We start from the raw sequence: 25610 nt of genomic DNA, 5'->3' as shown, positions 1-25610 counted from the left end.
CAGTCATGGTGCCTGTACATTACCTCACATCAGAATAAGGCAAAGTCAGTCAGCTCAGTCATTGCTCCAGAGCATGAAACAGGGTAATAAGATAACACAATCCTCAACCTAACTCTACTTCATAATTGCTTGCAAAAATACTCAATTCATAGACCAAATTATCTTTTTAGCAATAAATATTCTGCTGAGCAAGTCTCATTGGCAGCAGCATAGCATTAGCTGGGTAATCTGCTGGGAGTGGACTTAGTAATGCTACATCAGTCTTGATCTTCATTCCAACTTCTTTTAGACCTGGAACTGGTCTGCAAAAGATCCTATCTGCACTGTCCCATGTAAAACTCAACATTCAAGACCACGTAACGCCACTGCTCAGAAGTTATACAAATTCACTTGACCTCTGAATTAAATGCAAGAATTAATGTTGGATTTTGTGGCCCTTCCTTGAGCATTTCCCGGCAGCATCAGCTCCTCCTGTGACTCTGCTTTCAGGGATATTTGGTTGTTAGTCTACATGCAGAAACACTTTCTCTTAAGACACACCTATAACTGAAGAATCTAGAATTATCTCTAGAATTATACATGTAGCTTTAAAGTCATGAATTCTGGCACTTATAGCTAGGACCCTGGACAGACACATTGTCAAAAATGTCACAGTATATAATGCTATACAACTCACAATTAAATGGTATAAAGATATTATCACTGCAAGAAATATAAAGCTCCCTAACAAGTTAACATTGAGCCATGCCTCTTCCAGTCTGCAGTTACAAAATAAAGAAGTTACAGGAGTCTTGAGCCTACAGAAAAATTTATACACAGGGTGCAGCCTTGTGTTCCAAAATTATTTTTCCACAAACTGATGAAAAACATGTTGACAGCAACTATTTGTAATCCATCAGTAAATCAATTTTTCCCTATAGACTCCTGGGTTGTAATGAACTTGTTCATTCTGAGTGCTCTGATCTTACAGATTGAAATGTGAATCTTGTTGTCGTTGTGGTGTGGTTTACATATAGGGAGGTATAGTTTTGTGGGAACTAGCTTTATCCATAGCAAGGAAAAAAAAAGAAAAAAGATTTGAGTCCCTTCTCAGGACTGGAGTTCAATGTCTATTAGGTTGTAGATGAAGCAGCTCTTAAATCTGGGGGTTTTATATACCAGATAGACTCTTCAAATCATAAAAATACTACCAGGATTTCTTTAAAAAATATTCTGTGGAGGAGTTGTTCATTTTGATGGGACAGCATCACTTCTGCTGAATTTGTTTAGCTGAATGCATTGCACTGAACTGTAGACCTTTAAATTGATTTCTCTTCACTTTAATAAAATTCTCTGATGCTAAAATGAGTTTATTACACTTATGTATTTGTTGGCCAAGTAAGATCAATATTAAAGGTAGGACCTGTAAAAGTTGGTGAGTTTGCTCCCAGAATTTAAAAGACTAGCTGCACATGAAGGTCCATGTTGCTGCTTATGGGGTGCCCTGTGGTTCATGCATTTCTTCTTCTTGTAGAAACTGTTCCAAATATTTTTTGGATATGCAAGTACCATGAAGGTGATTTAGTGGTGTTTGTATTTCCAGGGGATTTGACTCTGCAGCTCATAGCCTGGAACATTCCCTAACCTGTCATTATAAAACTCCAAGTCTCGCTCCCTCCCATCACCATGGAGGAGAGATACTGACAGCAGCTCATTGTCATTCCCATGTGCTTTTCCCATCACCAGAAGTGCTGCTTATGCAGTTCCATTATCAACTCATCCTTATTCTTCTCGTTGCTGTGCTGTCAAATTCAGAATCTTGTCACTGACACTGATGAGTGATCTCCTTGTTTGCCCAGCCATTCCTTGACAGGTCTAATGCTGTTGCACTTGCTCCTGACAGACCGAGGCAGGGAAACCTGCCCATGCCCTTGGGAATTCATCAAGTCTGTTTTCTGCTTATGGACTTGCAAGCAATTCCATTGTGTGCTGTTCTCTTTTGTTACGGCTGTGCCACGAGTTTCTTTTTGAACTTCTGGGGAGTTACCAGCCCAACCAAGGAAATGGCAAGTGAACTTCACCTCCCAGCTATCCAAACATTGTTGGATTGGAAGGGAGATGAGGAAGCAGTGAGCAGAAGGCCAAGAGAAGGGCAAGAGGGCAATAAGTGGGATTCTGTGGCAATCTCTTTCAGGCTGTTGCAGTGCCTGAATCAGAAAGTATCTGAATCAGAAAGAGGTTTCTGTTCCAGGCAAGTGAAACTGGATCCTCTGTGGTAAAAATCTCCACAAACTCTTAAGAAACAGAACGATGGCTGAAAATAAACAGTGGCCGAGGAATGTTTGCCTTACAAAACAATTTCAAGAAGTAGTTGAAAATGTTCTTGATGCTATTTTATACTGATACTCCATTTTTATACCCTAGAGCAGATAAAAACTGTGATAAAAACCAGCTCTTGTATTAGTGGTACCTCAAGGAAGGCTTAGTCTGACAAAGTGGTGAGTGCCCTAAAATGCAGTTCTACAGTAACTGAGGCTGGGACATGACTACAGCATTTTTTTTTCTTTTAAAGTTGCTCTTTTGCATCAATTCCTTAAGCTATCACTTCTACCTTAGTCAAATTATTTCCTACAATCAAAAATTTCACTGTTTCACACATGAACATGGTTAAAACCAGAGAGGCTGCCAGAGCCTCTGAGAGAAGCACAGACAGTGAAGAAGGGCATAGAAGAACATGTTTACCTGTGGTTCTTCCAGGCCTACACAGCTGCAAAACTGCAGCACCTAATCTGCACCAACAAATATTGCAATGCTTGAACTAGTAGAAGCCATGAGATATTGCTGATTTAAATATACAAGAGTTAGTAAAGGACTAGGAAGTAAGTCTGCCTCATCATAATGTTCACCTGACCTTTCCAACACCCTCATTCCCACTCAGTTCAGAAAGTGGCATTGCAGACATTATAACATTTCATTTGCATGTCTAACAAATATTACTTTGACATGTATTATCAAAATGTGTCACTTTTGATAAAGATACTATAAATCTTCCATATGCTTAGTCAGTTCTTTAGTTCATCACTAAGTGGGGTACTAAGAGATCTGGAACGTTCCACAGTTGAGATCAATTCTGAGACATAAACTATGTAAAATTGCACACAGAAAGTGAAAAAAGCAATTTTAACATGACAATGAGGTGTCCTACATGCCCAAAGTTCATTGCCAGGAGCTTTTTCTAAAAAGCAGCCCAAGTACCTGGAGAATCATGTCTACTGTTGAATTATACTTAGCCATCTTGCTTTGTTTACATACTTCAGATGTTGCTGTTGAGCTCTCCTCTAGGCATGAAAGACGTTGAAATTTTACCAAAGGCAAAAGCAATATGTCTGCAGTTTGCAAAATGATTTAATTACTTCTCAGTTGGTTGGCAGGAGTGATGCTGAAAGCCACACAACGAAGTTGCAATCAGTTGTGTGCATATGCAAGATTACATTTTAAGGAAAGGAAAAGAAAAAATGGTTGTTGCAAGTGCAAGACATGAAAAATGACCAGAGCACTGAAAGCTGAGGCCAGAATTTCTGAAGATATTTAGGTAATAAACTGGTCATATGTGGTCAAGATCAACTTTCTATCAAGTTCTAAATTACTATATTTTGTTTCATTACTTTTTAAATGTCCCGAGTCTTGTAGTAAAACAATTTATTAGTTTTGTTTGCTTTTCTCTCTTCCTTCAGATGGAGAAACAAATTTCAGATTTTCTGATTTACACTAAATAGTGGGGAGGAGGATGATTGTGAGGATTTTATTGCCGCAAAACTGGCACATCAGTTATTTGGGGAGGTACTTGCTCATCTCGTCAGCTATCTTGTGTACTAATTAAACTGATAGATTATTAGCTAGGGAGAAATCTTCAAAGCTGTTTTTGGAATGCTGGAGGCACTTTGCCGAATCAAAAATGCAAACATCTTGATGGTTAACAGGATGTAATTAAATGCACAAGTGATGTTACAGCACTGCCTGTGGGTTTTCACAAAGCCTTCTTCCTGCTCCCACCCCAAACCAGGTATGTTACTGGCACTACACTGAGTAACCCCTGAACACTTACCTTTAATATGCTGCTGGCTTGTTCTTTGGAGAAGCTTATTCTTTATTGACATTTTTATTTGCTTAGCATATTCTACCTTGCATGCAGTGTTGACACTACACCCCAGCCGAGGTCTGCTTGCACATGGGGTCACAGGCCAAGTCATTTGTGCAATATGCACAGAGGCAGCAATTATACCCTCCAATATTGCATTTAAATAAACCTTAGAAAAGCCTGAATAACCCTGAAAAGAAAAATCCTATTCAGCATGTTATTTCTATCCAAGCAAGTGTACAGTCTGATCCCATGATGATAAAACCTGTGAAAATATTTAGTAATATTCAGAATATTTAGTAATAATCAGAACTTAATTGAAGTGTCTGAGACAGTAAGTACCTGCATATTCTGGCAAGATGAAATTAATTAAATGATTTAATCTTCATCAGTTTATCAAATTTGTGTTTAAGGGTGACCCATTCAGTACAGGTGCAATAAAATCACCTTCACATATTCAACTTTCCACTGGAAAAACAGGAAAATTTGAGAAACAGAGAAAGCAGGAAAATTTGCTAAACTGTGGTTCTGCTATCACTCCTGCTCAGAGCAAAACTAAATGACACAGGCTTATCTGTGAGTAGGTGTGTATAGACCAGAAGCTGTAATGGTGTGAGAAATTATGTGCAAGGAAGCTGACTACTAGTTCAGATGGATCAACTTCATGTTTTCAGCTAAAAACAGAGCAGAGTTTTAGTTAGTGCTGGCAGTTGAGTTGGAGCTGTTTATTTTCCAAAATGAATTTGAGCCAAGTATTTGATGGTATTCAGCAGTTTACTCTGATTTTTCCAGCCTCATTTATGAATAATGGCAGGACTCCAGTTTTTATGAATTAAAAAAAAAAAAATTACATGAAAGTGGCTAAATTGGATTCTATCTGCCATTTGGTAAAAATACAAAGTTGATGTGAATGCTATTAACGGATTTTAAGTTTGACATGTTGGGCCTTGTTAGCAAATCCCACCCATCTAAAATATTCTTCTTAATCACATCACTAGCATGCAGAACCTCCATGTCAACAATCACTCTTTCAGGAACTCACCATGTTTCAGAGGAAATTTTGGCTGAAGAATAAGTGCTGCAGGGTGGGTTTTTTCACTACTGTGGTTCTTGTAAAGAAAAAAGCTTACTGAGAGCTGTTCCTTTTGTTGTTAGGTCACAGTTAGGTCTTTCTGATGTCAAAACAAGAGTAAAACATAAGAAGTCCTCTACCCAGAACCTAAACCACAATTTAGCACATTTCTGAAGTTTCCTCTATAGGTGTGTTGTGTGACTGGAGATTCCTTAACCAACCCAATTTGATCTAAGTTCTCCTGTGATATCCCATTGGGGTCTCAGCATCCCCAGGATCAGGATCCCTCTTTTTACCAATGGAGGGACTGTGGACATGGAGAGTTGCATTACCTGTGTTGTCTAACATCACTTACACAAGCTGGGACTTCCCATCTGAGGACTGATTTTTCTTGTTGCTTGCCTCTGATTCACTCAGCTACATATATGCCCCAAAATGTATTTTGTACTATTTAAGTGCTTTCCAGAATGATATGATGCTGTAAACAACTTAGCTCCAAGAAATTTCAAAACAGAATTTCTCACAGAAGCCACTGTGAGCAAGACATTTGCTGTTACTCTGTCTGTAAACAACCAGGTATTTGACCTCTATCCCATACGTCAACAACAACAGGGTGGTCAAATTCACAGGAGCCTGCATGCTCCTCCCTAATCCCACATTGGTCCATGATAGTTACAGGAGGCAATTCCAGCTCTCAAAGCAGATGTGATGAAGCTCTTGGATTCCTTGTCTCACTAATACTGATTTTACCCATGAGGAAATAGCAGCATCTGGCCAAATAAGGCAACAGTATTATATGAAATTCACTTTCCATTGTGCAGGGGCAGCAAGTACTAAGGAGGGAAGGAAACCCCAAAAAATAGCTGCTTACTGATGTCTGAGCAGCTTTACCTGCTGTGCAGTCCTCACTACCAAAAAGTTAGAGGTCTGCCTAGGTGCTTTAATTGAGAAAAAGCAAACTGCATGTCTCAGGGCAAAAACCAGTATGATTACACTGGCAATGAGGCAGAGGAGACAGAATGCGTCTGGCAGAATCAGGACTTGGACAGTGTAGTTAAATTGTGGTTTAGGGACCACTCCTACAGTGAAAATTTACCACTGGAAGCAGAAAGGTAAACTACTGCTCTAATGCTGAGGTCCTGTTAAATTCACCTCATTTGAGTAGCCCTGCACTGTCTGATGAGACTGTATTATATAAAACTTATTTCCAGCACAAAAATCTTTGGCTGGCTGCAGAATGGTGCTGACATGTTTGCTCTAAAGCAAGTAGTATCTGGAACATGCTGAAGAATGGCACTGAGCAAAAGATTAAGAAAAAAAGTGCATTGCTGTCATTACCTTTCTTATGAGGAAATGGAAGTTACATATAAAGTGAAAAGAATCAGCACAGGACACCACTGACGTGGGTACTGATTATGGAAACAGGCTCAAGCAAATATCTTCCTTCATCCTCAGGCTTCAAAAGCCGTTTCACAGTGCACAAATCACTGCTGGTGTTTGTCACTTCCACTGATCAGACACAGAATAAATGACAGGCCAAAGAAGAGCAGGAAAAACCCCAGAACTATTTATGGTCAGAAAAGTGTTTAATGTTACTCAGCAACGTTATTTTACCTTTTCCCCATTTGTAAGAAATAAACTCTTTATGAAATGCCTTGTTTCTTTAGGCCACTAGCATTAGAAAAAACTGGATTTTTAATTAAAAGCCTTCCTCATGTTCTCTGACAGTAACCAGGAAAACAAGTTCAGGCCATTTTCTCAAGCACCTAGGCTATAGAAGCTGCTGACAGCTTGCTGGAAGAGAAGCTTTTAGCAAATAGCAATATGCAGTATCCTTCAGACTTCAGCAGCCAAACAAATGCATTTTCTAACCCTGTTATTTGAGAAGTTCCTACATTAGATGCACATTAAGGCACTGATGCCTGGACAGAACACAAAGGTGACCCTTCTGCTTGAATCATAAATTATATTAAAATAAAAGCAAGTATTTCTAAGCGGTATTAACCTAAAAAATTACAAAAGGCAGAGAACAATTATTTAATACACAGCAGAGAGGACTAAATAAAATACTCTGTCCATTATGGGGTATTATTATGAGAAGTGCTGTTCTTCTGAGATGTTTTTCTACCTTGGTGGGAAGAGTGGTATGTTTAACAAGTGCTTTGTCCTACAAGGGAAAGTACAAGCAATGTGTGTGTAAGAAACCCAATCAACACCTGAGAAACTGCCTTCATTTTTAAGTATCTAGGTTCTAGATCAGGAAAAAGAAGACCTGTAAACCCATATCGGTGCTTAATTACCCTGATGTACCTACTGTCTTAACATTTTTATAATGCTAGAGATTACTTTGCATTGGCTGCAAGATGAGAACATGCAGTCAAGCAGGTACTGGCAAATGGTGGCACCAAACACCCGAAATTTGACTACTTATGATAACTTGTTATTACTTATCTCTGGCACCTGAGGCTTTGGGAAGAAGAATTCGAGTTGCCACTCCTAAGTAATTCCCTCTCTTCAATATTCTTCTTCATCAAAGCTTCCTGAAGAACATTTTCCCTTTTTTTTTTTTTAACAAGGCCTAGTACCAAGAAAGTTAAGATTCTATAGGAAATTTGGATTAAAGTTTAATTTATTTCTTCTGATAGGTTTTACTTATCAGTGTTCTTGTTTCAGCAACCTCTACAGTTTATGGCAGCATGTACATTTCTGTATTGTAATAAACCACTCTTCATGGTTTAAAAGTGAATATGGAGTTAAGGATTAGCTGGCAAATATTACTGCTGGCCCCAGACATCTTTCAGTGCCCCATGACAGTTTGGTATAATGTTTCCTCTCCAGTCTGCCTGATTTTCATGGGGATTTTTGATTTTAATTCACATAGGAGTCACTTTTTATTACATTCTGGGATTTATAGATAAGAAAATTGGGCATTTTTCATAGTTTTTTTGTTTGTGTAGCACTCAGCATACTTAAACCCATTTTGGACGCTTGCTGACCTGAATTCCTCATGTGCTGGGCTAAACTGATCTGCCATCTCTCACACAGAAACAAACCGTGATCAGTGCCACAGTTTTGCTTTTTCATCAAGCTTCAGCCCTGCACAAGTGTGTGTGTTCACTGAGATGAGGAGGAGAGGGGTGGTTTGCTCAGGACATAGGGAAATGTCTGTAGAATCATAGAATATCCCAAGTTGAAAAGGACCCACAAGTGTTACAGCTGGGATTCTGTAACACACGTGTATCAAACCAGGAGGCCCGTAGAAAGAAGTATATAAGGACAGACTCTTGGTAGCTGTTTCAGAGATGTTTATTTCTCCAGCCGCATGGCCGGAGCTCTGCCCAGGAACTGTTCCAGTCACGGGCCCAAGGGTCCTTCTGCCTGCGCAGGGAACACAAACCAACCCATGGGAACGAGGCTGAGCAGGGGCAGGGAAGCCCCGTGTCTGTGCCCTCAGGGCCCCTCTCCCAGGGCTCCATGGCAGGGGGAAGGGACCCCAACATTTCACCCGTTTATTTTAATAAAAGGAGAATGAAAACAACTGGATAAACATAACAAGAACAGTTTTAAAATAATACAAGCCACCCTCCTGAGCCTTTAAATGTCCAAACAGATTCTGTGGAACATCTTAGGGCTGACAGAAGGGAGACAGAACTCTCTGAGCATGCTTTGTGGGGAAACTGAGGCAGGAGAGGGTTTAATTTCTTCCCTCCCCCCTCGGCATCGGAGAGGAATTGTAGGGAAAGGGAATTGTGTAGGGAAGCCATGGGGTGAAAAACGGATTAGGAATAAACTGGGGATGGGGTAAATTTAGGAAGGGGTTCATATTGGGTATAGGGTAAAAGGGGAAAGTAGGTTGTGGGTAGGGGAGTTGCTGGGATGGATGTTGTTTATAATTTTGTGCATAATGGCTGCCTTTGACTGGAATACCTCCAGGCCCAGTAACATTTGCTGCTTGTAAACCCTTCTTTCCTTGCACTATATCAAATTGTACAACTTCCCCATCTCCTACACTTTGCAGGAAATTTTTAGGGTTATTCCTTTTAATGGCAGTTCTATGGATGAATAAATCTTCCCCTGTATCATCTCGTGTTATAAATCCATAGTTGTTTTTTACATTGTACCATTTCACAGTTCCTGTGACTTTCGTTGCTACAACTCCTCCTATCATGTGCTTGTGTGTTTGTTGTGGCTGCTGGTCTTGCGTGGCCACTGCCTTGCTGACTCCGACGTCTTGGCTGGGCCGTGCTGCGGCTGCTCCGCGCCCTCTGAGCAGCGCTGCTCTGCTGTGTGTCTGGGCTCTGCACGGCCCCGCATTGCCATCGCTGCTGGCCCCGTGCCCTGTGAGCGGTTCCACTCCGCAAACTCCACGCTGCTTTGGGTGCGGCCCCATTTCAGCTCGGCGCTACGCGGCTTCTCGTGTCGCTGTGGAAACCGCCGCTTCTCCCTCCGCAGGGCTCTCCGAGCCGTGTGCTCAAAGCGGCCTGCCACGCCAATGCCCGGTTCCTGGCTGCTCGTGGCCCATGGCACCCGTGGCGCCTGCGGCGTCACTCCCTCACTTGAGGTCGTGTGGCCGGGGACCCCGAGACAGGGATGGGGTCCGCGATAAGATGCGCGCTCCTGAGGGGCTGGGCACATCCAGCGCAGGCACCTCCGCCGGCACGGCTGCAGTCACGCGCTCCTGGGATGGCTGCCCCACGGTCTCGGCCACAGGATTACGGCCATCCTCTGCTCTAGGGGTAATGGGACCATACAAATGCTCCTCAAGAGCTTCACTGATTACAATTAGTCCACGGAGAGCTTCTGTCGCTAGTCCATGTTTTGTTTGGTCCCTTATCTTATCCTAGATCTCGTACCAAAAACACCCATGACTAGTTCCAGGAGGTTCAATATCAAGAAGTAAGTCTCGAGAAATATAGAAGAAATTTTTGAAAAGCCAGTTAAAAAAATGTTCTAGATCTCCCAGAACAAACACTTTCTTGTTTTGCTGTTCAAGGATTCCTTTAACTTCTAGATACATTTCTTTCTGTGGCTCAGAGAGCCACATTTCCCACGATTCTTCCGTAGTCCAGAGAGAATATCCAAACCAAGATGAGAAGAGAGAGATCTAGAGTGGCTTTTACTCACGAATTTTCTGTCCTTAGGGATCGGTGTCTTGCCCGCAATTCTCCACCATTTGTTACAGCTGGGATTCTGTAACACACGTGTATCAAACCAGGAGGCCCGTAGAAAGAAGTATATAAACAGACTCTTGGTAGATGTTTCAGAGATGTTTATTTCTCCAGCCGCATGGCCGGAGCTCTGCTCAGGAACTGTTCCAGTCACGGGCCCAAGGGTCCTTCTGCCCGCGCAGGGAACACAAACCAACCAATGGGAACGAGGCTGAGCAGGGGCAGGGAAACCCCGCGTCTGTGCCCTCAGGGCCCCTCTCCCAGGGCTACATGGCGGGGAAGGGACCCCCACACACAAGGATCTTCTAATCCAATTCCTAGCCTGGCATGGGACAACCCCCAGCACCACACCACGTGCCTGAGAACATTGTCCAAGTGCTTCTTGAACTCTGGAAATTGTTTGCAAACTGTTTTAACATCTGTCTCTGTGAGTGATTTATTTTTTATTGTTCTACTTCTTGATTGCACAACAAGCAACCTTGGAAAATTTTACAGGGTCCTTCTGGTCACCTGGACTTTAAAGTGTTCTGTAGAGCATGGGAAGCCCCAGGTGAGCTGAACTGAAAGGAAGGAAAAACTGGATTGAAACATCTTTCAAATGCTCTTCATCAATCCAAGTATTGTGGGTGATGATTCACTTACTTCCACTAACCTGTGCAATATTTATTGTGTAGGTTAGCAAAAATTTTATTTAAATTTTATACAAGACGTGACATTCTTTTTCTGAAAGTAGGAGGAAAAGTTGAAGGCAATGCTAAAGTACTTTCTCTAGAAGATTCTCTGCTCATCCTGAACCTCTGATTACTCAAACTCCTCCTCCTCTTGCTGACCTCATGGCTGCAATTGTTTATGACCCTCTACCCTTTTGAGGGGAACTCCACTAATGATGTTCTGATATTTGCCTTTCTGTTCTTTCACACAGAAATTGCAGAACACACATTTATCTGCCCAAATTTCCAGGCTTCTCCTTTGAACTCTCCTGAATTGTCCTCTTTGTTTTTTTTGTGTGCCCAAATTAGTTTCTCATTAGCAGTTCAGCCTCTAAAGATATACAAGAGACCATGGACCAAAAGCTGCAGCTACCTTTACTTGGCAGTTATGCCTGATTTCCTGGGCATTGTTAAAAATCCTCTGCTTTAAAGATACAGACATTGAAATATCCTTAGGGGTTTTTTTTTTGAGTAACATTTTGGGTTGAGTTTTTGCAGTATGAAGTTGTGGGGTTCTGAAGAAGCAGAAGGGTTTGGTAGGAGTGGTTTATCTGTCATTCAGTTCCATTGAAATTCCTGACTTTGTTTCTCAAAACATATTTGGAAAGGCACGAAAATGAAGTTCTTATTAAACTGTCAGGCATATTTTCCTACTTGCTGCTCCTCATACTCATAAGAAATACAGAAATGCAAATAGTTCTAAATTGAAAGGGTAATTACTTTACCATAAAACAATATCTGTAATTCAGGTGCTGGAAGCGTCACAATGGGGTATACAGGACTGGCCTGTTGGTATCTAAATCAGAAAAATCCTGGATCAAAATATCATTCAAGATGCACTGGATTACTGCTAAATATAGGCACAGTTGCAGAAGAAATATAAGGGGAAAATGGCATGTAAAAACATTAATTTTTTTTCTTGTAGCTGATATTTTAGTCTATATTTGACCTGTATTTCTATATGTTTGCTAAAAATACTTGATTTACTAAAATTCAGTATTGTTAATTAGCTATAAGGAAACAGAGTAGACTACTCAAAGTATTTAAGCTTTGAATCTTTTTTTTTTTAAATATTGAATAAGGGCAACTTGTGATATTTTCTGTCTCTTTACAGTATATGTTAGAGAGGTCTGTGTGGACTACAATAATCCTTTTTTCTATTAACTATGTACTCTCAAAGTTCACTCTGGCATTTCTCATACACTTGACAATACAGGGTCTGGAAAGGAGGCACAAACTTCATTGAAGAGGTATGAAAATTGCATGAATTCTCATTCAAAGCAGGGACTGCAGATATTCAATCTTTAGAGCATCCATCTGGCGTGACACAGCTGCTTTAAAGGAATGTAGTTTTGCAGCCACGGCATGGCCTACACAACCCCCTTTTCCTGTGTTCCTACAAACAACATGTACTCTGGAACAGTCAGATTCACCCTGCCTGTGTGTTCAGTGTGCCTTAACCTTCTGCCCAGCCTGATGCCTCCTGCTTTTGTATATTAACCCCCAAAAGCAGCAGCAGCAGCTCGCAGCTCAAACATTAATTATGGAACTGCAATTAGACTACTGACAGGTCTAGTGCACAGCTTTGGAGTAGAGAAGGTACAAACCACAGCATTTTAAGTTTCCAGGTGACACAGTAGGGATTTCTCTGTTATGTAAAAGACACTTAGAATGATTTTGCTCAAAGGTTTGCACTGAAGAGCTATTACATTCCTTATAAAATGTAACTGGACTTTAAACAGCATAGCTGAAGTTTTCTGGCTATTTCCCCCCCCCACCCCATTCTCTTCAATTATTATTATTGAGTTAGTTTAAAAATGGGGTTGCACTATTCTCAAGACCAAGCTGGTACTCTGTTTAGCTAGTATTAAATATTCAACCATCCTTCCCCAAGAAAGCAAGAGAGCTTCTTTGTCTTAGGGCGGGGGCTCTGAAGCAAAGGGGATCGTCCCACTCTTTTTTCCCAGACTCTGCAGTCCGAAGGGCCTCCTTTATAGTCCTGAGATTGTTAAACTCTTATCCAGGGGCCAGTCAAAAAGGGCATGTCAGAAACCTGAAAATTACACGCATTCCCCTCTTCTAAGGTCAGCAGTGGAAGTGGGGGCAGAAGTAGGGCCCTTCATTCTTGGTCAGTGTGAGGACACAGAGGGATTAAGCCTCACAGCCACAGCAGCAGGGAACCGACATGCTGTTCTCTACATGACCAGGACCTTGCTGTGAGGGGGAGAGGTGGAATTCTGTAAATCAGCTGAAAAGAAAGGTTGAGCTGCTGCTCCTGTGCAGCAGTCGCTGATGTGGCTGGCCTCCATCAAGGCTGCAAAAGGAGAGGGAGGGAGAAATAGCAGAGAAGCTGTGTCTGAATAACGAAACTTTGGCAAAGGACATGGAAATAAGAGATACAAATACCACAAGAGCTTTCTCAGGCTTAGAGCTAGAGGTCCCACAATGCATTCCTGTCTTCCAGAAAGTTTTCATTCTGTATAAAAGAATATCACTGTGCTTCACAGAAAAAGCTCAGTACATTCTCCAAAAGCCAGGAGTTTCAGTTTTCCATTTGGCATCACTCTGACATTTCTGGGCCAACTTCACTTTCAGGAATCCAATCTGACACAGTGAGTAGCCCTCTCATGCAGTTACTGAGAGTATTACTATTTTAAGTTGAAATATTTAATCAAGCTGAAAATATGCATGTGGGACAGATATTTTAAAATCCAATTTAATTGTCAGTAGTTTGCAACCTGTGGAGCTACCCACTTCACTATCAAAAAGTGGGAAGATTCACAGTTCCCCATCAAAAGACACACTGCACTCAACCTGCAAAGAATGAGAAACTGAACTGTTAAAAAGTAATCTAAAACAGTTCCCCTTACAAGAGCAAGTGCAATCATTAATATTTCTAGTCCTAACATTAATACTCTTTTCTTCCTGCAAGCCTAGGACAGATGGATGGAAATCTTCATTCTGTGTGATCTCAGACCATCCTACTGAGGCAGGGTAAGTTACACCATCTCAGGCTCCAACCTACATCAGGTATAGTATTACAAACACAAAGGCAGAAGTGAGCTGAAGAAGTGCTCTAAAACAGCTGTATACCCATTTCATGTGGGGAACCTAAGGCAAATTTAATTCAGGATGTTTTCCAGCTTGTTCTCAAGTCCTCTAACTTATCTCAAATTATTAGCAAACTCCTTACACTGAGCACAAACACTGGAAGCTTGCATAAAGGTATTGCATTTAAAGTATGGGGCCTTGAAATATTAAGTTTTCTTTGTGGAGTTACATCCTTTAAATTTAATAGTGTGGTTAAAGCATTCTCACCAAAGACCAGCTGTAACTTCCATAAACTGCTCCCTCGACAGACTTGGCTCAGTACTTCACCCTTTGAAATTACATTGGGTTCTACTGGCTGGGGCAAGATTGGGAGAAAGAACAGAACCTTAATTTCAGCACAGACTTTCCCAGCACAAGAAGGCCTCTTGAATGATGTGATCACTGATATGTTGGGAATGTACTAAATCAGCTGCTGCCCAGCTAGGATTGAGTTGGAGACTTACAGTTGTGATTAAAAGTAGTAAATACCTTTTCTTAGCATTTTTCTTAACTTCCAATTCAGTTAGGAGGTATTTCGGAGAAAGGAAGAGACTGGAAAACTCATTTGTAGCACAAAAGTACATTGAAATAGGAAACAAAGTTCACTTTTTCAAGAATAGGTAGAAAGTAAATGTAGTTACCTGGGAGAGTTCTCTATGAAAGATTCTTTACTTGATAGAATAAAAGACATCTTCTTTCACAGTTTGTTTCCCAGGAGAGACAGATGCAAACATTTGTTTATTATGTTGCAATCTTTATATAATGCATAATTTTCAATACCTCCAGGCAAATGGAATCCCGTTTTAAGAAATGAGGATTCATGGACTGTGTTTTCTCAGTCATATCACCTCCTTTTCCCCTGCTTGGTAACTCATTTCTCTGCAACTAGAGGAGCTTGGGTAATCTTTTGGTCTTTTGGGAATTGTGCTATGTATCAAAGTGGCAACCAGCCATTCCATATGGTTTTCATTCCATTCAGTCTAAAGGAGCTTCTCTGTCCTGTTATGTGACCATCTAAAAGAGCAGAAACAGAACTTCTGACAGCACAGATACGAAGCTACAACACGACTAATATGTGTAAGGGAGGGAGAAGTATTTAAGAGCCATACAGAGCATTTGTTTTTATTTTAAGAGTGCATATTTTTTCTTTTAGGTTCCATATAAGGCAGTTATGATTATCCAGTGTCTTGGTTTTGGTCTGCCTGCCTGGTTCTCATTCTTCTGGGTGGTCTCCCCAGCCAAGTTCCCCAAAACCACAAGTTCATAATAAATATTTAGGCATTTCCTCAATGCTTTACAAGCAACATCTTCAGTTAGTATAATCCTATAATAATTCTTACAGGCTGCCCAGAGAGTTCATGGAGTCTTCCTCTTTGGAGACATTCAACATCCACCTGGACATGTCCCTGTGCAACCTGTTCTAGGTGACCCTGCCTTGGCAGGTGGTTGGACTAGAAGACATGCAGAGATCCCATCCAACCCTAAATATTCCGTGATTCTGTGAAAAAGCATTTAGCATATTGTACATCGACACAGCTTTTCCAGAGTTTCCTGATTATTCGTGGGTGTGTCCTATATGTAACAGTTACAGAAGCAACTTTGCAGTCTGGAATACCTCAATTTTTCAGGCTAACAGAAGTCCTCATATCTGCCATCCAGCAGCTGTACTGCTGATATGCTGTCAGCTAGAGGAACTGCATTTTTTAAAAGGCAAGTTCTGAAAACTCATGGTCCATCTTTCATTCCAAAGTACATTCAGAAAAGTCAATTAAGAATTGACTTCACAACAGAACCCTTAAGACACCCTTACACACCTTCTATTGCCATGAATGAAATCCAGTGTTCAAGGTTTTCAATTTCTATAGACTGCAGCCTTTCAATTCCAGTCAAGTCAATGGAAAATAGAATTCCACCTCAACAAATTGGACATGTCATAGTCAATCCTATATGTTTTTCTGGTAACATTTTGCTTTGAAAAGATAAGGTGAGTGTTAGGCAAGTTTTTATTTACTAAAATCCAATTCATTAACTACCTAAGGCTTTTTACTAGCTGTATTTTAGAGGTCCTGTAGCTGGGTGTATTTAAGTGAAGGTTAAAACACTAAAAAACCCCAGTGCGTTGTGAGAAATTAGATCATAATTTCTAAGCTCTTAAGGTAACATTCTAAAAATATATATTTATTTCTGAGTGCTATTAGGAAGACTTCCATGACCTTGTTCTTGTCAGCGTGCTATTTAGAAATAAAATCCTGATTTGCAAAGTTTGTTCCAGATAAACACAGCTGCACACATGTGCTCCCTTGATTGCAGAGTGCATGCACAACTTTGTTTATGTGGGCCAAATCAGCCCACAATTGCACTTGCAATCGAGGTCTCGAATCAGCAGAGGCTTTACAAGGTCTGCTGGTTAAAAGCTGCACCATGCACACATTCAGCATATTTGAGAAGACCCTACACAAAGCTGTCTGTTGCATCTCAGAGGTTTGATCCCAGTGGTGGTGGGATCTGGGTGTTTCGCTGGGTGTCTGCTCCAGCTCATCTTCCACAAAGTGCACAATACCAGGTTTTTCTTCCCCTCCTTTTAGGGTATTCATCTCAGTAGGGAAAAAAAGCTCAGCAATGAATTATCTTACTGCATTTACATACAGCTTCACATCCCACCTGAACATCAATCTGTTCTAGCAGGTTAATATCTGTACATTTGATGTGCAGGAGAAACTGATGCAACCTTAGTTCTTAGTCTGCAGCTTTATGTTTTTGAGCCAAGCAGGAATCAGACAGCACAGAAATGTTCATTCTCTCTGACTCATATAAGCTACATTGTTAATTTTTAAAAACATAACTAGCATCTTTATGACAGCTCAGTTTTTTGTACAGAGAAAGGTTTTCCAGCACAGCTGAGTATCATGGAAGAAAACATTAAGACAGTTGTGGGACCTAATGCTGCTTCACCAGGTCATTTGCTAGACTACCCCTCTTTCTATGAAACCCTCAGCCAGCTCCCCAAAACAGTAAGTCAGTTGGCTAAACTTGGTCCTTATGGTTCTGATTATTTTTCTGTACCTGCCAAAATCCCAAATGTCACCAGGGAACAAGAGAAACCTTTCTTGTTAACATGCATAATCAAGTTGAAAGAAGTCACAGTGTACAGCACCCCCAAGTTCACTACATTTGTAGGCTCTCTGCATTCCAACAGGCACTTCAGAAAAGTTAGTACTGCTTTATTGTTTCTTGCCAATCTTTTTGAAATGAACACAGATCAACAGGGATGGATTTGGAAAGTCCTACCTGCTACTCTGAAATAACTGTTAGTTAAAAATACCTACTGCTCTGATTAAAGTGTTAATTTCAAATTTCTCCGTTGCAGAGCTAGGACTGAGCAGTTCCTAAAGAAAGGTGATTAAAGACACTTTGAAAGGTACTTGCGCTCACTCAGAAAGGGTGGTAGCTGCAGATACAGCCTAACGCTGACGAAAAAAGAACATGCCTTCATTCAGCAGTTTGACTCTGAAAGTCATAAGTGAACACAGCTGAGAAGGCAGAGTCAGATAAAGTATTTCTGTGCAGAATTTTTAATCAAAGAGATGTGTGATAGTTTCATAGATTTTGAGGTTGAAATGAGACAATAAATCTAACAACCTCCTGCAGCACAGGTCCTCTCACACATTCTTGTATTCAGTGTAGGAATTCAATACATTCAGCCAGTCCTCAGTAGCCTACCGAGTTTCTAGCACAAGGAGTGAGCAGGAGAGGCCAAGGTTGGACACTGCACAGAGCAGGGTGTACCAAGAGTGTCCATATCTTTCCAGTCAGCATCCTTGCACCTTTATAGGAGAGTCTCTCCTACCTTAAACGGGGAAAAAAATTGCTTCCTGATGGCAAGTGGAATTAAAGGCATGATCTTAAAGAATCATGAGGACATACCAAGCAGGCATGTAAGCAGGACTAATGAGTGTGATCCAGTTCTCTGTGTTTAGGTCTTTCACTGTACACACTTGTTCAGGTTATCTCCAAGGCAATCTACTCCAGTCCTTGGATTAGAGGAAAACTTGGCTCCCTCCTGCAGACTATTATGCAGCCTTGCTGTATTTTTTGCACCAAGAGCTATATTCTAGTTCTGTTTTACTCTGAGACCATAACAATAGTTCACAATGGTCTTCAGGGAAATTAAAGAAAATTAAAGGAAAACATGTTTCACAGGGAAGTACAGATAGTACAGAGACAACTGAATTTATCAATTGTGAAGGAAAAACATGCTAGTTGAACCATGCTGCTAAAATGTTTCATTTGAAGGTGTCTAAATTTGGGTGCTAATTGAAGGTGTCTAAATTTCTGATTGCTTGATAATTCAGCCAAAGTTACCAGGCACTGTTTATGAAAACATGGAAAAAAAGAGTTTGCTCTGCCAACTGCTGTCCCCACCTGTCTGTTGGCAAGTCTGCATTCAACAACAACAACGTGCACACAAAACTGATTCTTCTCTCAGTGATACTCCTGAATCTTAATTTTGTCTCATGTCTGCATTTAATAGTTTCCAAAAGACTATATACCTCACTGAACCCTTTTCATGAAGTTAGGGCAAAAATCTTTTATACACCATGAAAAGGGAAATGGATTCTTCAAGGTGTTTCAAATGAAGAGATATAAAAGTTAAGTTCTTATCTTCTTTATATTTCTCCCAAATTTTCTACTTTGGAAAGTTGTTGAACTATAACAACTATAGTTGCAGGCCAGATAGAGAGACTTCTTGATGTTTAGTAAAAATGGAGAAAGGTCTTTGCATGCAGAAACTGCCAGGTTGGGCACGTGATCTCAGATCAAGGAATGTATTGTGTTCTCTTCAAATTCCAGAAAAATGAGGAATTTGAAAAGAAATGGAAGCTTGTTTGCCATTTCTCTTTTTTCAGTCCTAAAGAAAAAGTTATACAAAGGATGTCTCCCAGTGGTGGCCTACACTGGAGAGTACCAAAGAGCAGCTTCTTGCTTTGCTTGTGGAGGAGAAGTGCCAGGACCAAAGGAGGCTCACTCCAACAGCTGGTCAGCTTCCAGCTGTTCTGATACATTACTTTCTTAATACTTCTTCCCCATGCATGTAAGTAAAAGGCCTTCGAAGGTCTCCAGAAACAGCCACTTGAACAAATAGGTCTCAGAGCCAGGGCGTGAGCACTCTGAAGGCAGCAGAGTTTAATCAGCACGAGCAGAGTGAAGGTTGGCTGCCGTCCCTTTCACAGCTGCACAACCCCTGCTGCTCAGCCCTTCAGCACAGAGCCTGGGAATGGAGAGGAATTTCATATTTGAGCAGAACACAGTAAGAGTATTGTTATAGATCCTATGGGGCAATAGCATTTCAGAATATGCTGTGTGCACACCTTGAGAGGACACTTATGCTGGCTGGTCAATTTGATAGTGTGCATTTTCTCTGTAAGAGATTTTAGGCTAACAATTAGGAAAAATACAGATTATGGAGTTACATGGCAGATTTCTATCAATTTCAAACTGTAATTACTCAGTAGGAGTTTAAATGAAGAATATTTATTTCTATCCAGACTATGCATTATAGTGCAGAAAAAAGTGAAAGCCCAAGTTATTAATAAAATAGCAAGTTCCAGAGATCTTTATTCAGCAGGATGAATAAAAATTTAAGCATTTTAGGTTTTAGTTATTATTTAAGGAATTCTAAGACCAGATATGAATTAAATGCCAAACAGGTTCACGACTTAACCTTGGTTTGCAGTGCGCAGGGGGAGCTCTGTTGGGGGGGCAGCTGTAAAATTGATCATTTTTAGAGGACTTAGAGCTACAGCAGAAACTGCTCAGGGGATTCCTGGTACATTCTCTGATGGCATATACACAGTTGAATTACTCCCAGGTGACCCAGTTCATAGCCATCTAATTCAGAAAATACTTTCATTTTACAGTAGGAATATTTGTAACCTACTAGTACATTTGTTTTCCAAGCAGACAGGGTTTCAAATAAACGAGGCAACTCTGTTCTCTTCCTTCCAAGTTTTGGTAAAAACATTTCAATCCTCTTCAATCTTCTTCAGGTTATACTCTAGATGTAGAGGAAAGAGGGTGTAAGTGTTGCTCACAGCATGATCTAGAACAGTCTAGCAGACCAGTCATTTGTAATCTGTTCTGTAGTCTTATAAACTAAGACACACAGGAAAAAACCCCAAACGCACACACACACACACACACACACACACATATCTACAAAACCAGAAAAACCCAAAACAATCAAACCCTAAGAATGACAAGACTAATTTGCTTTTGCAGTAAGGGCAAATCTGGCTCTTGGACAAGAATTGGACTTAATGTATTCAGAAAGTTCTATTTCCACAAGAAGGAAAATACCACTGTTAATCACTCTTTCTGAGTTACTGTAAATACTGACAGCTGGATTTAGAAACTTGAACTAACATGAACTTTAAAGTTCGTTCACTGGATGAGGAGTCACAAAAAATTTTCATAAAGAGAGCCCCAGTGCCAGATCTGTGGGTTTTGTACCATGCAGTTGGTGACTGAGAATTTCCCCATATTCACTTACAGTGGAAATGCATCCTATTTAGTATGGTAGCCAGATTTTTAACAATTATTAAGCACTTTCAGATAGGAATCCTCCTAGGCTGCCAAAGACTCTAATTCTATAGAAGAAATAATAAGAAATATATGGGGAGAAGTCTGTGTCCATTTGATAAAACTATAACAATAACCAGACATTCTAAACAAAACACACTGTGTTGAATTGGTGTTCATCAGGCCTGCCAGCTCCAGAAATGAAGGGTTTTGGGTTTTACACTACTACAGAAATCTTTATCACTTAAGAAGATACTCAAGAGTTCACACCATGAGGAAAGGCTATCCTAGGCCGTTGTGCTTTTGCTGCTCAAGAATTCCAGGCTACTTCAAGGAAACCACTGTTGCCCATTGCTGGATAACAATAATTGCTTAAAACACTATGCTATGAAGACATTGAAATGATAAAAGCCATAATTCATCTCAATCACTACGAAAACGTGTTTTGCAAATCCCAAGACAACATTCGACCAATGTCTGTCCAAAAGCCCTTAATACAGGTAGAGAGCACTGCTGAGTTGTAGTCTGTTCCTTAAACTGTGGATACCAGTACACTTTGAGCTGATTTGGGGGAGCAGGAATATCTGCTCTACTTGCTTTGCATAATCAAAGAACCACATAATTCCTGGAAAAGTAGTTGATGATTTTAAAGACGGGGTGTGGTTAGCCCCCTACTAAATTTGTATCCCTTTGAGAAAATACTAAATCTCCATCCAGGACTTTGGCAGATGGTGGAGCAACATTGTTTAAAGATGAATTTACAAGGGGCATGGCTGGGGACTTGGGCTCCAGTAGCCCTTTTCTCTAGCTGCTTCCAACCTTTGTCACTGTATATATAGATGTGGGCATGACCAAAGGTATGCAGCACAAAAAATGGCCAAACTGTGGCAGGTCCTCAGGCAGGTCACAGCCAAGCAGCATGAGATCAGTGACACAAGGGCCAGTGCAGATCAGCTCTCTTCCACGACTGTCAGAATCAGAAGAGTCCTGAAAATCATCTTTGTGCCCTCCAGCTCTATACTCACTGACAAGAGACAGCACAGCTTCATTTTCAAAATGGCTAGAAGGGTGTCAGGCTGCAGGTGGCTGGAAAATGTGGTGGAAATGTCTTACTGGGATGTTGGCAGAGCTCAGGTGGGAGGCATTCCTTGTGGGACAGATTCACTGCCACGTAAAACTTCCCTGAAGCAGTACAACACAGTGATGTCTTAATGAGCTACAGAAAGCTGAGAAACCTGATCATGGCTATTAATTCAGTAATTCTGAGTTTGTTCAATACCCACTGCTTTTTCCCCCCTTTTTTTCTATTTTTTCCCCTCCTTTTTAATAGAGTAAAAAAGCCTACATTCAAAAAACTTGAAAAAGGTGGTTTGTTTTTTTTTTTTGAGGGTGTAATGCAACTCAAACTTGTTGCAGGATGTCAGAATCAAGAACTGATAACACAAGTGAAATCCAAACCACATGAATATTGCTCATCCATATATTTTTGTTGCAGTGTTTTTGAAAACCAGTCAGGTAAACTGAGATAGTCAACAGTGCAATAAATTTGGTGTATTTCTCTTCTAAGGCCATGGACAAATGAAGAACACTATTAATACATCTCTTTTTTAACTCTCAAATTCATTGATCTCCATTTAGACATCCCATTGCAAGAATGAAATCTCAATTGTCTTAAAATCCATTTCCACTACTTCCTTTAAGGGAATGCTACAGAGTCATAACTGTAACACTAGATCTAATTAATTGGGACTTTGCGCCAGCACAAATATCAAAACAGCTGATACTTTGTTTTTTGGCTGTCTGTCCCCTAAGACTATTCAGTAGGTAGGAAACTCAATTACTTTCTTCAAGTTCCATTATTCTCTAAAAGAAATGCACAAAATTACTCTTTATGCTGTGATTTCATTTAGTTTATCCCCTGGCTCTGTTATTGCTTCTAAGGATGAAGTATCATTGCAACATTTGCACGTAGTGTTCACCTAGCATTTAAAAATATATCTGTGCTCGTTAAGGAAAAGCCCGAATACACTGTGACAATTATGTCTTTGTTTTGTTTAGCTGGGTACATAATATTTTGCAAATGTGTGTGTAGAACATATTGCACTTCATTTCAGTGCCATAATGGAAGTTTGGGCACCAGAACTGGCTATGTTACCAACACAGCACTAGAATAATTCACTCTAACTTCCCTCAAAAGTAAACATGTATCCAGCTATGTTTATCACTGTTCCCTAAATTTACCTTTTGCATCCTAAGCAGGGTTGCTAAATGTCCTAACTCAGGAAGGTGTTTCAGATGTTTTCAAGTATCCCTCTCACCTCTGATAGCTGGCTGGGCACATTTCTGGGTACTTTCCTGAACAGAGGTCAGCTTATGCCACTACAGAAAAAGCAGCAAGGGGCAAAATCCACAAGGGACGTGTCATGTCTTACTCAAGTATCTTGTAGGGATGCCAACATCAGGGTAAGTGTTGGCCCTCCTATTACTGCTAAAGGGCAAGTGGAAATTAGCTGTGAGCATGATGCTGCTAAGAGGTAAATTCTGATGCATCTGACAGCACAAGGGCATAGCTAAAATGGGGCTGACTATTTGGTACTGCCTGCTGTTGCAGTAAGACAGTCCCTACTAGGTGATCTACTTTTCTTTCCTGTCTCCAGGTACTCAATAGCATCCCTTTTACATTATCCTTTCCATCTAAGGTAAACAAACCAGCACTGGAGTAACTTTTCCATGCAAAAGGAGGTATGGCTTTTTCAGAATCTGAGTACGATGCAGCTATAGATTGGTGTGGAGGAGGAGTTACTGTTGAGCACTTCCACTGACCTCTCCATTTTGGGCTTTTTGTCATGAAGCTTGCCTGAGGCTAGACACTCCCCCAGGCTTCATCAGAGGTCAACTTCTGATTTGCATGCATCACACAGGACCACTTTTAACCCTAGACTTGTTAGGACAGGTAAATGTTTCACTTCAAATTGGAGCACCTCTGCTAAATTTCTTATCAAGGCAAAGCAAATTTCCAGCAATACTTCCTGCTGCACCTTCTTTTTGAAACTCTACTTCCTTTCCCCTTTTTTACCCCTTCTCCTAACTTTGCACAGGTAAAAGAAGGTTGCTGCAGAGGTAAATCCTGTAAGTGTCTAGTTAGGGTATTTTATCATCCCCTTTGGATTCTTAAATATTGCAATGAAGCTGTATCAGAACTTGACATCAGGTCATGCATCTATTTATGTAAGTACATTCAGAATTCATGTTTCCTTGGTATTAATCATTAGAGCTCATCCCAGAATCTAAGCCACAAAAGCAATCTTCTCATCTGAACTTAAATAAATAAGAGCCAATCTGTTTGTGCAGGTAACTTCTAATAGTTTTGCTTTTATAATTAATGCCTATTGGAATACTTAACATATAAAGTTTAAAATAAATGAGAGCCTACTGGCATTACCTAGATATATGGAATATTTTAAACTACTTCAACAAGCTTCAAAAATAATCTTCAATATCTCCAACGTTTAACAATCTTCCAAATTTAACTACTCTGCAAGAAAAGTCAGGAAATAAAATGGCTTTGGGTAAATGATACATACTTAACTCACCAAAATTAAAATCAAGGGTCTTGCTTCGTTATGAAGTTTCCCTATCAGATGGAGGAATTTGCATCTATTCCAAATAATATCAAAGCTTTTAAATTATTCTACCCGGGATATAAAGATAAAGTAAAAAAGTCTTTCTAGTAAATAGGGTTGTTCATGTTTTAGTCAAGAATATGTGTCATGAATCCCTCCACAAAACACCAGTTTTGTAATTTGCCCAATAGTTTCACTGCAAGATAACAATGTTTAGCTCTGAAATTAAAATTTAAACCAGTGACACTCATTTCTTGACAAGCATTACTTTAAAAGCGGTAATTCTCACACCTATACCAATATAATGGCATCAGCTTCAGTAATCAATCTTATTACTGGGTTGATAGGCAGAGCTTGGCCAGTTCTTTAGTTCTGCATCATTTGGAGTCCCCTACAGTTGTTTCAAAGGTGACTGACGTTGTCCTGTTAAAATCTCTGCATCTTTTCTCCAAGTCTTTTTCCACATTTATATTAAGAAAGCTACGGAGGTAAAAGCTAGGGGAAGCAAAATCCCAGGGGATAAGCCATCCTACTGATATCCATTGAGAAGCATTTTGGCATGCCTGAACATCTCATTGCCATTGCTGGAATCCTATCTGACCAGCATTTTCAAGTGCACAGCTACCAGCCAGGTGTGAGGATATTGAATCAGTTTAATTAATGCACTTAGAAGCGGTCGAGGGAAACATCACAGGCATGTTGAGCTTCACCTCAGAGGATTCACCAAGAATCTTTCTACAGCTACCAATTCAGTACAAAAGAATTGTCAGTAGATCAAAGCTCTCCTTGGGCAATATTTAAACACCTAAACCCCAACACTAACCACCTTATCTGATTCCTCCAAATATGCTGAATACACTGCAGATCACAGTAAAATGACAGTAAAGAGACACGAGTGGCAAATGTTTTAGAGTCTTGCACTTACTTTGACCAGGTCTGTTGATATTCTTAGAAAATACGTCAGTTCCTGGTACCTCACCTTTGATTTTATGCTCTGTGAAAGTTCTAGGTCTAAGCTAATGCTCTGAGGGGAATATCCTCACTCAGTAGAAAACTAAGCTGTCATTTAATGCTGCCTGGTCTGAATGACCAATCTCATATTGGAAACAAGATACATAAATCCTGATAGTCAATTTTACCTTCTGCTTCATGTGATAAGGCAACACTCTGCATAGTGATAGTAATTTCAGTTTCCTTATCACCTCCTGGGCAGGCTTTGCACAGTGTCAGGTTTTTGCAACCATTTTCATT

General features: G+C 40.4%; 1 non-coding gene across 1 annotated transcript in view; it reads right to left on the bottom strand.

The window, feature by feature from the left end:
- LOC104693102 overlaps positions 1-25610 on the bottom strand; it is a 59659-nt gene that overhangs the window by 12585 nt on the left and 21464 nt on the right. Inside the window, exon 2 of the transcript XR_002046829.3 lies at positions 20096-20212. This is a non-coding gene — a transcript (uncharacterized LOC104693102). The remainder of the gene's footprint in view (positions 1-20095; positions 20213-25610) is intronic.

The sequence above is a fragment of the Corvus cornix genome, chromosome 9, assembly GCF_000738735.6.
Source record: "Corvus cornix cornix isolate S_Up_H32 chromosome 9, ASM73873v5, whole genome shotgun sequence".
NCBI lineage: Eukaryota > Metazoa > Chordata > Aves > Passeriformes > Corvidae > Corvus > Corvus cornix.
This window is presented reverse-complemented; position numbering and strand designations above follow the sequence as displayed.